The following is a 17,393-nucleotide window of genomic DNA, read 5'->3' as shown; positions in this document are numbered from 1 at the left end:
ATGTCGGAATAGCTGTCGGAATAACTATCGGAATAGCTATCGGAATCTGAGGGACTCGAACTGGTTGAGGGATTCATCTCGTACGATCAGATGAAGGATTTTTGATAAGAATTAGATTATAGGATGTAGACTAGTACCCTGCAATACATAATTTACATATGCATATATAATACTAAAATCCCATAAGTTACGGAGGAATCTATGGAATCTGTCAGGCAAAGGTAACAATAACATATATGCTAAGATATGAATTAACAGATACGCTAAGATACGAATTTTGTCTATACATTATTCATGCAATCATTGCAGTAAGATGTGTCTAGACTAAGAATGATAAGCAGGTATTTTCCTAAGGATGATAAACAGATGATTTCCGACAAAAATGATAAGCAAAACTTTTAACATGCAGACACGGTCAAAGTCCAGACTTACTAATGCATCCTATCGACTTATCAGTTAGACACACTAATGCAGACCTGGTTCGCTAAGACCACCGCTCTGATACCAACTTTCATGACCCGTCCTAATCTATCCAGACAAAGTCCATATTGATTACAAATGATTCACAATAGTTAGTCACATCGCGAGGTACTTGACCTCTATATGATACAATTTTACAAACATTACATTCGTTTTTAAAAGACAAACTTTTATTACATCGAAAGTTGACGGCATGCATATCATTTTATAATGTATCTAATTATAATTGACTTAATAATAATCTTGATGAACTCAACGACTCAAATGCAACGTCTTTTGAAATATGTCATGAATGACTCCAAGTAATATCTTTAAAATGAGCAATTGCACAGCGAAAGACTTCTTTCATACCTAAGAATAAACATGCTTGAAAGTGTCAACCAAAAGGTTGGTGAGTTCATTAGTTTAACATAAATAATCATTTCCATCATTTTAATAGACCACAAGATTTTCATTTTCAGTTCTCATAAATATACGTCCCATGCATAGAGATAAAAATATCATTCATATGGATTGAACACCTGGTAACCGACGTTAACTTAATGCATAGAATATACCCAAACAGAACCTCCCGTCTGTATAATAATAATCTCGAAGTACTAAAGCATTCGTAACCCGAATGGAACTTGTCAAGGTCCATAGATCTATCTTTAGGATTCGCGTCAATCAGGGGCCATTTCCCTAAATTCTTAGGTTACCAGACTTGAAGGGCGATATTCGGTTTAATAATCCAACCATAGAATGTAATTTTAAGTACTTGTGTCTATTTCATAAAACATTTATAAAAATTGCGCGTGTATTCTCAGCCCAAAAATATAAAGGGTAAAAAGGCAAATGAAACTCACGATACGATATTTTGTAGTAAAAATATGCATACGGCGATACTGAACAATGCAAGGTTGGCCTCAGATTCACGAACCTATATCATTTATATATATATATTAACACATATAATGGTAATCGAACAAATTTATTTTTATTTTGTTATGTAATAAGATTAATATTCTTATATATATTTTATTAATACTTATAATATTTTATAATACTTATTTGATATATAATTCAATTAACGTTATAATAGTGTATTAGTTAAAACATATTATTATGTAATATTAGTAAACTTATGTAATAAATATATTTTTATATATATACACCTTTGGTTTTGTAAAATTTAATAATTGTACTATTACTAGTTTAAGGATAAAAATAATAATGATAGTAATAATAGTAATTTTAATAAAAATGTTAGTTTTACTAATAATGATAAAGTAAAAAATGATAGTTTTAGCAAAAATAATATTTCTAATAATAATAATAATAATAATAATAATAATAATAATAATAATAATAATAATAATAATGATAATACTAGTAATAATTTTTATAAAAATAAGATTAATAATAATAGTGATAATAATAATGATAATAATAATACTAGTAAATATAATAACTATAAAACTAATAATTTTACTGCTATTGATAATTATGATACTAATTTAGTTGTAATAATAATCTTAATGATAAAAGTAATAATAATTATAATAAATAATAACGATAATATCTATAATATATAATAACAATAATGAATAGAATAATAATACTACCTCCAAGTAATGAGCTCTTAAAAGAAAAATAAACACCGCTACCCAGGTTCGAACTCGCGACCTCTCGTCTAACAAACACACGTTACCATTCCTCTGCCCAATACATTTTGTTTTATTTTCCCGAATTAATTCTATACAGCCTAGGTAACTATTTCTTCTTCTTCCTTACAAAAAAAAATGCCGTAGCAGGGGCTTGAACCCGCGACCTTCTGTTTCCCGAAGACACCACTGAACCATTTATCTACTACCTCGTTTCTGCTTTAACTCATTACTTAAATCTATTTACTCTATCTATCCGTTCTATCTTTCTTCAACCAAACCCCACTTAATTAACATCATCATGTGTTCCATTATCATCTAATTATCATCATTATAATTCCTTATTTCTCTTCGATAAAACTCCCATCGAGCCCCACCCATAATTTCTTTGAGATTGGTACATCATTCCCTCTCTTCTCATCAAACAATATAAACAAAAAAAATAATAATATATACACGAGGTTCCCACTGGTCTACTAAAAGGAAAAAAGAGCACACAACTTGTTTCGCTTTAATGCATTAATATTATCAAGTGGATTTTGTTTGATTTAAATTCAGAAGTAAACGGAAACAATAATAGAATTGGTGAGTTGGTCGTTTGAATAGGAAGATGAAACCTAATAGTAGTAGTATGTTTCGTATTGGATAGACACGAGCACCATATTTTTCTAATCATCAAGCTTCATCACCTCATCTTCAACCATTTGTCTTTGTAACCAGGAAGAGAAAAAAATAAGGTGTAGTAACAGTTGTAGTTTGACAGTGAATTATAGCAGCAGCAGTTTGGGTTTGTTAGACAGGTATTTAATAGATGCAGTAGCGAATAGCAGTTGCAGAGATGAATGAATGTGATGTTTTAATGATTGAAGGTGGTGGCGATATGGGTGTAGTTGGGATTGTTGAAATAGATTTTAAAGAATGCAACAACTTTTAAATCGGTTTAGAGTGGCGGTGATGAAGTCGTGGAGATTATGATAGTATTAGAAAGGTAGCGGTTGAGGGTGAGAATGATGGTTGTGGAAAGATGGTTAATAGTGGTGGTGACTCAAGGGTGTTAAGGTGACCGGTGGTTTATGTTGTTTGTCCCAAAACAGAAAGGAACACAGTGATGTTAGTAGGTGGTGATAGTCTTCAATGGTACCTCAATACGAAGAAAGAAATAGAAAGATAAGATTGGTGTGGCAAGATAGATGGGTGGGGGACGGTAGTTCGAATAAGAAAATAGAAAATAGAAGTCAGGTTACGTTGATCGAATAGCAGGATGGAAGGATGGTGACCATGGTGTCATGAGGTGGATGGTAGAAGGTTTGGAGGAGGGTTAGTTCATAGAACAAGAAAGAAAAAGAAAAAAATGAAGGTTGAATTTGTGTTAGTTTAAGTGAGTATGATTAGGAGTATATGTATATCTTTATAATCTAGTGGTGATGAGAATGTTAGTCGACAAGAAGGAAAAGAAGCAAACAATAGTTTCAAGTGGGTTTAACATCTAGCTAATGTATGTATATGTAAATATCCTACAAGTGAATCCATTTGATGCAAAAGTAAACCGTAATAATCAGATAAATTAATTAGGCATAGTAACCACTTTTTTAATCACGGATGTCATTCACTAGATAAAACAATTAGCAGAAAGTAAGAGGTGGTAGGTCTCCTAATTCATAATTCACTCAGCATGTAATATATAATATGTGTAGTGGATGGTGTGTTGATGACCTTGACAGAAAACAGAAAGCAAAGTAAGAAAAGGATTCGGTTTTTTGTTTTGCACGAACCATACAACACATATATATATATAATCATGCAACTTGTTTTTATGTAAAGTAATGTTATATAATAAATAATGTTATTAAAATCATGCCAAATGATAATTGCGAGTAATGGATTAAGAAGTAGTAATAATTTTGATTGATACTTTATAATCACGGGTATGCTTGATAATAGAAGTAATAATTATTATAATTTCATATTTTTATTTTTTATTTCACATGATCACTAAATCATATTATATATTTTAAATTCATATTATTATTATTATTATATATTTAAAATATATTTATGCATCTTATTTACAATAGTTGTTCGTGAATCATCGAGAACAGTCGAAGGTCAAATGAATATATGAAACAGTTCAAAATTTTTGAAACTCAACCTAACAGACTTTGCTTATCGTATCAAAATCATATAAAGATTAAGTTTAAATTTGGTCAAAAATTTCCGGGTCATCACAATTAACATGTAAATATTATGTGATATATTAACCTCTTAATGTGTTTGATATTGTGTGATAGATGTCTACCACTAGTACAAATCCCATCGACTCTTATGCCTCTAACGCGCCCCTTTGTCAAATAGTAAACTTCCGATCGACTTCTGCCGGGTTGGTTGCTCACCTAATAATAATGAAGAGTCGAATATATTTTGGGAATATTCACAAATTCCCGAAGAAGACCGGAAGAGGAGGAACCGGAAGAGGAGGAACCAGAAGAAGAGGAACCGGAAGAGGAGGAACCGGAAGAGGAAGAACCGGAAGAAGAAGAAGAGATTCCGGAGGAAGAAATATTGATACCTACAGTAAATCGATTAAATAAAAAAAAATCCTCAACCAACGGACCAAAATCAATAATGGTCAATGGTGTTTCCGCCGAGGAAGCAAAATATTGGGAAGATTACCAATTTTTCGATGAATAAGATCCCGATGAGGATTCCGATGATGTTATAGAAATTACCTCGACCCAATTTAATAAAGCAAAAGAAAGTAATAAGGGAAAAGGTAAAAAAATAGAGAAACCTGATTCCAACCCCGATGAACTTTATATGTATCGGCAACATCCGTATTTCCTAAAATGTAACAATAACCCGGGAACCTCTAAACCACCAGGTTTTTCTAAACCAATTTGGAAAACGACGGCTCGTATTTGAGGAACACCATATATCCCTAGAAAATTAGGAAAACAAACTAAGTCCGAAGAAGAAGAAACCAGTGATTTAGATTAGAGGGTTGTAATCATGTTGTGTATTATATGTATTGTAGTGTGCTGGTACTTTTATGTTCTATATAAAAATTGCTTGTATTGTTTGTTAATTATCTTTTACGAATCTAATCCTTGTCTATTTTACAGTATAAAAACAAAAAATGGACGTTAAGGGCAGACAACCGAATATTTTAGAAGACCTACCATAGGATATGATTGATGAAATCTTGTCTAAAGTCGGTCATAATTCATCAGCACGATTAGTTATGGCAAAATTAACCTGTCAAACATTTGAAAGACTTTCCAGAAATGCCTTAGTTTATAAAAGGCTTTCCTTTGATAGGTGGGGTATATCACATTGGGGAGACCGTAAGTTACACCGTGTTTTCTTTAAACCGTTAAATGCGGGGAACCCAAATGCAATTTTACGCTACGGGTTAAGAACCTATTTTGACTCAACATATCCCAACATAGGATTTCGTGAGTTAGAAAGAGCTTCTAACATGCAACATAAAGAAGCATGTTATGCTTACGGGTTAGTGATGTTCGCTTCTTACCAAAATGAGAAAAAGAACATCGGATTACAACTTTTAAATAAAACCTTCCCACAAGTGACGGATTCAGTAGTTGGGGTGAGAAACAAGGTTTTTAGATTATTACGGGGCTGTTGGACATTACAAAACCCTTGTCATTTTGAAGACATTACAACATGCTGCCTAGCCAATGGTCATAACGGTTACTTTCCACAAGACCAAGGATGGGAAGTCGTCTTAGTAAAACCAGAATGCATGACTTGTTTCTGGACTTATGAATTACGTGTCTTTATTTCTTTTGCTGAATGACTTACGTATTAACTAGAATTGCCTTTATAGCTGCCGAGTAGCAAAATTATTATGTGCTATATTTCATCCTATATGTATAATAGCGGTATTGTAAGTTTGTAAAATATTGTATAAAATTTGAACGCGAAATATTATTATAATCAGTTTTTTCATATAGAATTGTAGCAGTTGAATTGTATATTAGATACTAAGTATGTGTGACGCCCCGTACAAAACCATCGTGTACGATTCGCCAATAACAGGATCTTTACACGGTTGAATACTACATGCTGTTTGAAAACCGATTTGTTAAAAGTTAAGTATCTTACGTACTCTAAGGCACTTTTTAACATATAATTGGAAGTAAACCACGTATATCAAGTTTTCAGAGTATAAAGTAACACAGTACGCACAGATACGCTGTTTCACTAAATTACAAGGCACAAAAGCAAGTCAAAAAAGTCGGGTCGTTGCAGTATGAACTTAACGGGTAGGGACTACCCGAATTAAAACTATAAAATGCTAATATGAAGAAAAAGCTTTTATAAATGAGTTCATACTATGCTACGAAATACTATTGACTACTCTTAAAATTCTATATGATTAACTTAATTCTTTTGGGCTATTTTTGAAGGAAATGGGACCGACGACTCGTCAGAATTTGAACATGAGCGAGGAAGACTTACGTGTTTTCCTTGCAGCAAACATAGCCACAGTACAGGCTGTGATGCAAAATAACAATAACTCTGGATCTAGCAGTGGAACTAATTCCACAAGAAATCGTGTAGGATGCTCCTACAAAGAATTCACTGCCTGCAAACCTTTGGAATTTGATGGAACCGAAGGACCTATTGGATTGAAACGGTGGACCGAGAAAGTCGAATTGGTGTTTTCCATAAGTAAGTGTACTGAAGAGGACAAAGTTAAGTACGCTACGCATACCTTCACAGGTACTGCGTTAACGTAGTGGAACACCTATCTTGAACAGGTAGGACAAAATGCTGCTTACGCACTACCGTGGTCGGCATTCAAGCAATTGATGAACGAGCAGTACCGTCCTAGAAACGAAGTCAATAAGCTCAAGGTAGAACTTAAGGAGTTACGAACACAAGGGTTCGACATTACCACATATGAACGACGATTCACAGACTTATGCCTATTGTGTCCGGGAGCGTTCGAAGATGAAGAAGAGAAGATCAATACGTTTGTAAAAGGGTTACCAGTAAGGATTCAAGAGGATGTGAGTTCACACGAGCCCACTTCCATACAAAAGGCAAGTCGAATAGCTCATAAACTCATAAATCAGATTGAGGGAAGAATTAAAGAGCAGGCAGCCGAAGAAGCAAACACGAAACAACTCAAGAGGAAGTGGGAGGAAAACGGTGACAAGAGTCACCAGTACAACAACAATAACAATTACAACCACAATCGCAACAACTATCCCAACAACCGCAACAACAATCGCAACGATAATTGCTATCCTAACAATAACTACAACAAACGTCCCAACAACAACAACTACTACAATAACCGTTTCAACAACAATAACAATCCCAACAACAACCTCAATAACAACAACGGGAACAAAAACCAAAAACAGCCATGTCATAGGTGTGAAGAAAATCACCGGGGGTTTTGCACGACATTTTGCAAAAGGTTTTAAAGAAATGGTCATAGCGCGACAAAGTGTGAGGTATATGGACCAAAGTTTAACAGAACTAAAGGAACAAATAGTGTCGATACAAGTAATGCCGGAACGAATAGTGTCGGAGCAAGTTATACCAACGCTGTGTGTTATAAATGTGAAAAACCAGGCCACATTATTAGAAATTGCCTGAATCAGGAGAATACTAATGGGCAGGGCCGCGGAAGAATTTTCAATATTAATGCGGCAGAAGCACAGGAAGACCCAGAGCTTGTTACGGGTACATTTCTTATTGACGATAAACCTGCTTATGTTTTATTTGATTTGGGTGCGGATAGAAGCTATATGAGTAGAGATTTTTGTGCTAAATTAATTTGCCCATTGACGCCTTTGGATAGTAAATTTTTACTCGAATTAGCAAACGGTAAATTAATTTCAGCAGATATTATATGTCGGGATAGAGAAATTAAACGGTAAATTAATTTCAGCAGATATGAAACGTTTAAAATTGATGTAGTTTAAACTGGGGGATGTAATAATTGGCATGGACTGGTTGAAAAAGGTGAAAGCAGAGGTCGTTTGTTATAAAAATGCGATTCGCATTATGCGTGAAAAAGGAAAACCTTTAATGGTGTACGGAGAAAAGAACAACGCGAAGTTAAATCTTATTAATAGTTTGAAGGCTCAAAAAATAACAAGAAAAGGTTGTTACGTCATTCTAGCACACATCGAGGAAGTTAAACCTGAAGAAAAGAACATCAGTGATGTTCTCATCGCAAAAGAATTTCCCGATGTATTTACGAAAGAATTACCGGGATTACCCCCACAGCGATCTGTTGAATTTCAAATAGACCTTGTACCAGGAGCTGCACCAATATCTCGTGCTCCATACAGACTCGCACCCAGAGAAATGAAAGAATTACAAAGTCAGTTACAAGAACTTTTAGAGCGTGGTTTCATTCGACCAAGTACATCACCATGGGGAGCTCCTGTTCTGTTTGTCAAGAAGAAAGATGGTACATTCAGGTTGTGTATCGACTACCGAGAGTTAAACAAACTTACCATCAAGAACCGTTACCCATTACCGAGAATCGACGACTTATTTGATCAACTACAAGGCTCATCGGTTTATTCGAAGATCAATTTACGTTCTGGATATCACCAAATGCGGGTGAAGGAGGATGACATTCCGATGACTGCTTTTAGGACGCGTTACGGTCATTACGAGTTTATGGTTATGCCGTTTGGATTGACTAACGCACTAGCTGTGTTCATGGATCTTATGAACCGAGTGTGTGGACCATACCTTGACAAGTTTGTCATTGTTTTCATCGATGACATACTTATTTACTCAAAGAATGACCAAGAGCACGAAGAAGATTTGAGAAAAGTGCTAGAGTTGTTAAGGAAAGAAAAATTGTACGCTAAGTTTTCATAGTGTGCATTTTGGTTGGAAGAAGTTTAATTCCTCGGTCATATAGTGAACAAAGAAGGTATTCAGGTGGATCCAGCAAAGATTGAAATCGTTGAAAAGTGGGAAACCCCGAAAACTCCGAAACACATACGCTAATTTTTAGGGCTGGCTGGTTATTACAGGAGATTCATCCAAGATTTTTCCAACATAGCAAAACCCTTGACTGCATTAACGCATAAAGGGGAAAAATTTGAATGGAAGAATGAACAAGAGAAAGCATTTCAATTGTTGAAGAAAAAGTTAACTACGGCACCTATATTGTCATTCCCGTCAAAGCAAGGTCTCGGTTGTGTATTAATGCAACGAACGAAAGTAATTGCTTATGCGTCTAGACAATTGAAGATTCACGAGCAGAATTATACGACGCATGATTTGGAATTAGGCGCGGTTGTTTTTGCATTAAAGACTTGGAGGCACTACTTATATGGGGTCAAAAATATTATATATACCGACCACAAAAGTCTTCAACACATATTTAATCAGAAACAACTGAACATGAGGCAGATTCGTTACCACCCGGGGAAGGCAAATGTGGTAGCCGACGCCTTGAGCAGAAAGGACAGAGAACCCATTCGAGTAAAAGCTATGAATATAATGATTCACACTAACCTTACTACTCAAATAAAGGAGGCGTAACAAGGAGTTTTAAAAGAGGGAAATTTAAAGGATGAAATACCCAAAGGATCGGAGAAGCATCTTAATATTCGGGAAGACGGAACCCGGTATAGGGCTGAAAGAATTTGGGTACCAAAATTTGGAGTTATGAGAGAAATGGTACTTAGAGAAGCTCATAAAACCAGATACTCAATACATCCTGGAACGGGGAAGATGTACAAGGATCTCAAGAAATATTTTTGGTGGCCGGGTATGAAAGCCGATGTTGCTAAATACGTAGGAGAATGTTTGACGTGTTCTAAGGTCAAAGCTGAGCATCAAAAACCATCAGGTCTACTCCAACAACCCGAAATCCCGGAATGAAAATGGGAAAACATTACCATGGATTTCATCACTAAATTGCCAAGGACTACAAGTGGTTTTGATACTATTTGGGTAATAGTTGATCGTCTCACCAAATCAGCACACTTCCTGCCAATAAGAGAAGATGACAAGATGGAGAATTTAGCACGACTGTATTTGAAGGAAGTCATCTCCAGATATGGAATACCAATCTCTATTATCTCTGATAGAGATGGCAGATTTATTTTGAAGATTCTGGCAGACATTACAACAAGCATTAGGAACTCGTCTAGACATGAGTACTGCCTATCATCCACAAACTGATGGGCAGAGCGAAAGGACGATACAAGTGCAGGTCTCCGATTTGTTGGAGTGAAATGGGGGATAGACAGATTACGGGTCAGGAGATAATACAAGAAACTACCGAGAAGATCTTCCAAATTCAACAACGGTTGAAAACTGCCCAAAGTCGAAAAAAGAGCTACGCTGACATTAAAAGAAAAGATATAGAATTCGAAATTTGAGAGATGGTCATGCTTAAAGTTGCACCTTGGAAAGGTGTTGTTCGATTTGGTAAACTAGGGAAATTAAATCCAAGGTATATTGGACCATTCAAGATTATTGATCGTGTCGGACCAGTAGCTTACCGACTTGAGTTACCTCAACAACTCGCGGCTGTAAATAACACTTTCCACGTCTCAAATTTGAAGAAATGTTTTGCTAAAGAAGATCTCACTATTCCGTTAGACGAAATCCAAATCAACGAAAAACTTCAATTCATCGAAGAACCCGTCGAAATAATGGATCGTGAGGTTAAAAGACTTAAGTAAAACAAGATACCCGCACTTATTTCCAGAAGATACGTCAACACCTCCAACTGCTTAAAATTTCAGGACGAAATTTATTTATCGGGTAGGTACTGTAGTGACCCGAACTTTTCCATGTTTATATACATTAGATGAAATTGATATTTACATTATTAAGTGTTTCCAACATGTTAAGCAATCAAACTTGTTAAGACTTGATTAAATTAAATAGGTTTCATATAAACAATTGACCACCCAAGTTGACCGGCGATTCACGATCGATAAAACTTGTAAAAACGACATGTTGATATATGTTTATGGATATATATATATATATATATATATATATATATATATATATATATATATATATATATATATATATATATATATATATATATATATATATATATATATATATATATATATAGTTAACATGATATTATGATAAGTAAATATCTCACTAGGTATATTAACAACGAGTTATATACATAAAAATGAGATTACTAAGTTAAGAAACTCGAAACGATATATATAACGATTATCGTTATAACAACGTCTTACTAAATACATATGTATCATATTAAGATATGGTTACACTACATTAACATGATAAAATGATAATTTTATATATCATTAAGTATGATAACAATGAACTACATATGTAAAACAAGACTACTAACTTAAGAATTTCGAAACGAGACATATATGTAACGATTATCGTTGTAATAGTATTTTAACATATAAATGATGTTAAGATATATTTTTACACCATGTTGTGATGTTAAGATAACAATTTAACATCTTATTTAGGTATAATAACAATGGATTAGTTACATCTAACAAGATCGTTAACTTAAAGGTTTCAAAACAACACTTACATGTAACGACTAACGATGACTTAACAACTCCATTAAAATGTATATACATGTAGTATATTTAAATGTATTTAAACACTTTTGAAAAACTTCAAGACACATATCAAAGTACTTCTACATAGCAAAAATGCTTACAATTACATCCTCATTCGTTTTCATCAACAATTTTACTTGTATACACCTGTATTCGTATTTGTACAATACACAGCTCCTAGATGTATGTACTATTGGTATATACACTCCAATTATCAGCTCTTAGCAGCCCATGTGAGTCACCTAACCATGTGGGAACCATCATTTGGAAACTAGCATGAATGATTACAAAAAATTACAAACTAATGGAGCCTATATGGTGACACCATATTCACGTGAATGAACACACACATACACACTTTCATTTTGAAAATTACATGCATCAAAATACTCTCTCTCAAGTGTTCTTCCATTGTTCTAAGTGTTCTTCATCATATTCATCAAAATCTAGCTCAATCTAGTTCATATATTCATACATAAACCAAGTTACAAAACAACTACTCAAGAACACACCAACAACACTTCCAAGTTTGCTAGCTTACTTTCAATCTTGCAAATCCATTTCAAGTGATCATCCAACCTCAAGAAATCTTTCTTATTTATAGTAAGATATCTTTTTAATACAAGGTAATACTCATATTCAAACTTTGATTCAATTTCTATAACTATAATAATCTTATTTCGAGTGGAAATCTTACTTGAACTTGTTTTCGTGTCATGATTTTGCTTCAAGAACTTTCAAGCCTTCCAAGGATCCTTTGAAGCTAGATCTATTTTTCTCATTTCCAGTAGGTTTATCCACAAAATCTGAGGTAGTAATGATATTCATAACATCATTCGATTCATATATATAAAACTACCTTATTCAAAGGTTTAAACTTGTAATCACTAGAACATAGTTTAGTTAATTCTAAACTTGTTCACAAAGAAAAGTTAATCCTTCTAACTTGACTTTTAAAATCAACTAAACACATGTTCTATATAAATATGATATGCTAACTTAATGATTTAAAACCTGAAAACACGAAAAACACCGTAAAACCGGATATACGCCGTCGTAATAACACCGCGGGCTGTTTTGGGTTAGTTAATTAAAAACTATGATAAACTTTGATTTAAAATTTGTTCTTCTGGGAAAAATGATTTTTCTTATGAACATGAAACTATATCCAAAAATCATGGTTAAACTCAAAGTGAATGTATGTTTTTCAAAATGGTCATCAAGACGTCGTTCTTTCGACTGAAATGACTACCTCTTATAATATTGACTTGTAACCTGTATTTCTGACTATAAACTTATACTTTTTATATTTATATTCACAAACTTAAGTTCAATATTAAACCATAGCAAATTGAATCACTCAAAACGGATTTAAAACGAAGAAGTTATGGGTAAAACAAGATTGGATAATTTTGCTTGTTGTAGCTATGTGAAAATTGGTAACAATTCTATATTAATCATATCCTAGCTAACTCATATTGTATTATACATGTATTCTAATATATTATGTAATTTTGGGATACCATAGACACGTATGCAAATGTTTTGACATATCATATCGACCCATGTATATATATTATTTGGAACAACCATAGACACTCTATATGCAGTAATGTTTGAGTTAGCTATACAGTGTTGAGGTTGATTCCAAAAATATATATACTTTGAGTTGTGATCTAGCCTGAGACATGTATGCACTAGGTCGTGGATTGATTCAAGATAATATATATCAATTTATTTCTGTACATCTAACTGTGGACAACTATTTGTAGGTTACTAACGAGGACAGCTGACTTAATAAACTTAAAACAGTAAAACCTATTAAAAATGTTGTAATTATATTTTGAACATACTTTGATATATATGTACATATTTGTTATAGGTTCATGAATCGACCGGTGGCCAAGTCTTACTTCCCGACGAAGTAAAAATCTGTGAAAGTGAGTTATAGTCCCACTTTTAAAATCTAATATTTTGGGATGAGAATACATGTAGTTTTATAAATGTTTTACGAAATAGACACAAGTAAATGAAACTACATTATATGGGTGAATGATCGAAGCCGAATATGCCCCTTTTTGCTTGGTAGCCTAAGAATTAGTAAACCGATCTACTAATTGACGCGAATCCTAAAGATAGATCTATTGGGCCTAACGAACCCCATCTAAAGTACCAGATACTTTAGTAATTCGAATTCATTTTTATCATGTCCGAAGGATTTCCCGGAATGATAGGGATATTCTTATATGCATCTTGTTAATGTCGGTTACCAGGTGTTCACCATATGAATAATTTTTATTACTATGTATGGGATGTATATTGAAATATGAAATCTTGTGGTCTATTATTACGATTTGATAAATACATAGGTTAAACATATAGCTCACCAACATTTTTGTTAACGTTTAAAGCATGTTTATTCTCAAGTGATTATTAAGAGCTTCCGCTGTTGCATGCTAAAATATGGACAAGATATGGTGTCAGCATGCTTGTATTATATTGTTTAAAACTGTATTCGAGATTTACTTTGTTGTAACATATTAATATTGTAAACCAACATGTATTGGTAATGTTTAAGTGTGATATTTTTAGATTATCATTTCTGATAATCTAGGTGGTGTCCTTTTAACCTTGTCGCTAAAATAAAGGTTATGGTGTGTTTTAAAAATGAATGCAGTCTTTGAAAAACGTCTCATATAGAGGTCAAAACCTCGCAACGAAATCAATTAATATGGAACGTTTATAATCAATATGAACGGGATATTTCATACATAAGGTTCTGTGTAATCACCGGTAAGTACTTAGCGGACAAGTAACGATAGTAACAGAAAAAGTAGGGTTGTTACATTACCCACCTGTTATTAAAAATTTCGTCCCAAAATTTTAGTACACGTCCGCCATAGTAGTCTCCTCAGGAATCAGTTGCGGATACTTTTGTCTAATCTGATCTTCACACTCCCACGTGAATTCTGGTCCTCTACGGGCGTTCCATCGAACTTTAACAATCGGTATTCTGCTTTACTTTAACCGCTTAACCTCACGATCCATAATCTCAACAGGTTCTTCAACAAAATGAAGCTTGGGATCAACTTGTATCTATTCTAGAGGAATCACCAAACTTTCGTCTAATAAGCATTTCTTCAAGTTAGAAACATGGAAGGTGTCATTAATTTCGTTGAGTTCTTGCGGTAGTTTCAGTCTGTACGCTACCGGTCCAATTCTTTCGGTAATCTCAAACCGTCCAATATATCTCAGACTTAGCTTGCCTCACTTACCAAAATGCACTACACCCTTCCAGGGTGATACTTTGAGCATAACTTTGTCTCCATCCTGAAATTCCAAATCTCGCCTTCTAATGTCGGCATAACTCTTTTGTTGACTTCGAGCCGTTTTCAGTCTCTCTTGTATCTGTACGATCTTATCAGTTTTTTTGTGTATGATCTCAGGACCAGTCAATTGATTATCCCCTATCTCAATCCAACATACAGGTGATCTGCACTTTCTGCCATAAAGTGCTTCAAAAGGCACGACCTTAATACTTGCGTGATAACTGTTGTTATATGAGAATTCTGCCAGTGGTATATATTTATCCCATCCATTTCTGAAATCGATAACACATGCCCTCAACATGTCTTGTATGTTTGGATGGTTCTCTCGCTTTAGCCATCAGTTTGTGGGTGATACGCTGTACTCATGTCTAAACGGGTTCCCATTACGTCTTGTAAAGCTTGCCAGAATCTAGAGGTAAATCTCCTGTCTCTGTCAAAAATAATGGATATCAGCACTCCATGTCGAGAAACTACTTCTTTAATATATAGATATGTGCCAACTTCTCCATCTTATCCGTTTCCTTAATCGGTAGAAAATGAGCTGACTTGGTGAGACGATCAATAATAACCCAAATCGTATCGTAACCTCCCACAGTCTTGGGTAACTTAGTAATAAAATCCATGATGATACATTTCCATTTCCACTGAGGAATCTCTGGCTGTGTCAGCAGCCCTGACAGTTTCTGATGTTCTGCTTTTACCTTAGTACATTTTGTATTGTCATTGTAGATATCGTTGTTGATAGAGTTCTTAAAACATCTGATGAGCTTAAGCTTACCGTTAAACATGATATTTTAACATGATTCCTTATAGTTTCTGGAACCTGTTAAAAGTTAACCATCTTATTGTATAAATTTCAACACATTTGACCCATCTAAACAAACTAAAACTTATATTTTTAATTACCTGAGTTTTTGAATCTAGACGATTTTATGAGAGTTTCAACGCTATAAGCGCAACTTCGTGATGATGCGCCTATCTTCACATCCATCTTCCATGGATGCCTGAAACTGAATTTCCCATGTGCAGGCTCCCATCTAGCATGGTTTGGCTGTTCAAAACATATGTCAGGTATATATATATATATATATATATATATATATATATATATATATATATATATATATATATATATATATATATATATATCTGTGTGTGTGTGTGTGTGTGTATGTGTGTGTGTGTGTTAAATTCTATTATTTAAACGATTATATATAATAATCTTTGAAATATAATTATTTTAGAAAAGCTAAAAATTATATTATTAGATAAATATTTCAAATATATATATTATGTATAAATTTATATTTCTAAAAGAATATATATATATATATATATATATATATATATATATATATATATATATATATATATATATATATATATATATATATATATATATATATATATATATATATATATATATATATATATATATATATTTTAACTTGGTCATAAAACGTTTTAGATTTAAAATAATATACTTCGATAAATAACGAAACTACGATTTAAAGAAGCAAATAACCATAGCACTCAAATGTATAAATTACATTCTTTGAAATATTATTGATTTACGAATAAGTCTACTTATTAATAAAGGTACACGTCATGTATCGTTTAGTACTAGTTTTTCTCAGCGTATGAAAGAGAGTCCGAGAAATCAAAACCGAGACATAAGTCGAGTGACAACGTACGAATTATCGGGACTAAAATTTCAACTTAACTATGCACGTAAATATAATATAATTTATAATTAATTATAATTTAGGTAATTTAACCAGACATGAACTACATTTTAAATTAAGAAGTTTGAACCAAAAGTGAGACCAGAAATGAACTACATTTTATTTATATTATAATAAACTATAGTTATAGTTATATAGTTATACTATTTATACAATTAGTCGAATAAAAGGCATATATTGTGCACCTGATCAGAAGAAGGCCATGATGCAGCAGGGATAGCAAAAACAACCAGTAAACACTAGAAAATATATATTACAATATACAGTTTCAACTAAGAAAGACAAAATATAAAAACCCAATTTATAAGAATTTGACAGAATTATAATATAGAACCAAGAAGTTCACAATATCAACATAAAAAAAACCTAAATTACAAATATTTAACAAGATTAATAGAAAAAAAATCCTAATTTCGAAATATTTAATAAAATCAAATAATAAAAAGATTTGAAAAACAAGAAGTAAAAAAGATCATCGTAAAAGCCCTGAATTAAAAAAATAACCCTAATTTCTAAATATTTGAAAGAATCAAACGATGAAAACCTAGTTTATAAATTTATAAAAATAAATATAACAGAACTAAAAGAAAAAACCAAGAAGTTAACAGG

Source organism: Rutidosis leptorrhynchoides, chromosome 2 (genome assembly GCF_046630445.1).
Source record: "Rutidosis leptorrhynchoides isolate AG116_Rl617_1_P2 chromosome 2, CSIRO_AGI_Rlap_v1, whole genome shotgun sequence".
NCBI lineage: Eukaryota > Viridiplantae > Streptophyta > Magnoliopsida > Asterales > Asteraceae > Rutidosis > Rutidosis leptorrhynchoides.
The sequence above is the reverse complement of the archived record's forward strand: the minus strand, read 5'-3'. Positions refer to the sequence as shown.